Genomic DNA, 2,462 nt, shown 5'->3' with positions numbered 1-2,462 from the left:
GAGGCTTCGTCTAACATACTTTGGACATGTTGTAAGGAGGGACTGGTCCTTGGAGAGGGACATCATGATTGGTAGGGTGGAGGGACAGTGCAGGAGGGGAAGCCCCTCTATGAAGTGGATTGATTCAGTGACTGGGGTTATCAGGATGGGTGTGTTGGAGACAGTGTGATTGGCACAGGACAGAGCAGAGTTTAGGGCTGTTGTACATAGGGTCGCTATGAGTCACAAGCAACTCGACGGCACATAACAACAACTATGAGGACAAAAATACTATTGTGTTATCTAGTTCTGCTATTACAGAGATACTACATATAGATGGCTTTAACCATCAGAAAGTTATTTCCCAACTGTTTTAGATGTTCTCGTTTTGTTTTTAGGTGCCATAAGTCAACTATGGACCATTGTGACCAGAGGAACAAAAGATCTGACTCCTGTTCTATCCTGTACCATCCTCACACTTCCTGACACACAAGAGCCCATTGCAGCAGGTACCACATCAATCCAGCTGGTTGAGAGTCTTCCTCTCCTTCACCAACCCTCCACCCTACCAAGCATGATGTCCCTGTTCAAGGAATAGTCCCTCCTAGCCAAATGCCCAAAGTCCTCGTGTGTGAAGCAGTTGGATTTTGGAGGTAGGTTGTTTTTATTTAATTGGAAGTTGGGTATAAACTTTTCATTTTTAATTTTGTTTTAGAGGTTAGAAATCTGAATTCAAGGTGCTGACTTTGGGAAGACTTTTTCTCTGTGTCAGCTCTGGAGGAATATACTTGTCTCCTTTCAACATTTGTGGGTCCAGCATTCTTTGGAAATATCCGTGTGTCTTGGATTTCCCCTGTGTTGAGGAACTTAGATCAAGAAGATATGCTATGCTCCTGTTTCCTCTTTCTTAGAGGCACTGAGGTCTCTCCCTCTCTTCTTAGATAAAAGGCCACACCCTAGAGAAAATCCCCTCACATTTTGTCCTAATGACAAAATCCATCCCCTGCATGTCAATTTTCATATTATAGTGACTTCTGTGATATTATGAAGGTAGAAACTATGCCATTATTTTTTCAGATACTAGTGGGAACCACTAGTATCTGAAGATACCACAGGGAACAGTCTTCAACAGACCTTCTAGGCTGAGTAGACTAAGAAAAGAGGTCTAGTGATTAATTTCCAAAAGCTAGCCTAGAAAAACTCTATGGATCACAACAGAGTAATATTTGACATAGAATTGGAAGATGGGTCAACTACAATCGTGGACTCAGACATACCAATGATTGTGAAAACAGCACAGGACCAAGCAATGTTTCATTCTATCAAATGTGAGGTCACCATGAATTGGAAATGACTCAATGGAAACTAACCACAACAATGTCAAAACAGAAAAAAATGTATAAAGTTGTGGTTTTCATGACAGAAAGTTAGCAAATTACCAAAGATGACTGAACTCAATTTGTACATTTTATATTTAAACATTGTATTTGAGTTACGTTTCATAAATTATTGTCATAAGGAATATTATATAAGTTTAATTTAATGATAAATTACTGTTATTAATTATGTAATTTAAAAATAATTTCTTTGATCCTTATATAGATTAATTTAGAATTTCTTCAACTTCCCCCCCTCAATATTTATCCAATTCACTCTTCAATCAAGATTATACCTCAATCTAAAAAACAAAAACAAAAACCCAAAACCCTTTTTTTCTTTTTTTGCAATTTAACAAGTTAAAAAGGTAAAGGCAATAAAACAGAGACATAGATGGTGAAAGGTAAACTGTACAAAAAGAGTTAAAGTGAAAGAAGAGAAAAGGGGGAGGCGAACCCTGGATCAACAAGGTCAAAGCTTAGAGCAAGCTGTCAGCAGTAAAGGAAACAAAAAAGAGAATCACCCAGTGGGAACAGCCCTTCCAAAATAGCCTTTTTAGCAATAAGTTTTGAGACCATTTGTCACACAAACATTTCCCTTCCTTTGTTATATTTGCCTTGTGTTTTACTGAAATAACATTTTGTTGTACATTTCATGTGCAGTTTATTCAAATTAGAAAACCATTTTTAATACTAAAAATATTTCCTTTTAAATAAAACAGTTAAACTTAGCCAACAGATTTTCTATAAGTTTTCACTAACATTTTAAAAAACAAGCAACAAATTTTAAAACTGCCAGTAATATATATGAAAATTGTTTTTTCTGCAAAAGACCATAATTGATCTTTAAGAATACTAGTTATTTCACATATCTCTTCTAGGCCCTCATACCTTAAAAATAAAAATAAAACTGAATTACTTTAATGGCATTTGTTGGCATTCCCATCATGTGTCTCAGAGGTTCTGAGGTCAAATTTGACATACTCCATCTTTGGGAATATCTAAAAATACTGAAGTTCAGGCTGCTTTGAAGGAAATGGCAAAAAATAAGGCTCCAGGAATAGATGGTATACCAACTGACATATTTCAGTTAACAGATGCTGCCAT

Source organism: Elephantulus edwardii, unplaced genomic scaffold (genome assembly GCF_000299155.1).
Source record: "Elephantulus edwardii isolate Elephantulus edwardi_28Jun2011 unplaced genomic scaffold, EleEdw1.0 scaffold00049, whole genome shotgun sequence".
In the NCBI taxonomy this organism is placed as follows: Eukaryota; Metazoa; Chordata; class Mammalia; order Macroscelidea; family Macroscelididae; genus Elephantulus; species Elephantulus edwardii.
This window is presented reverse-complemented; position numbering follows the sequence as displayed.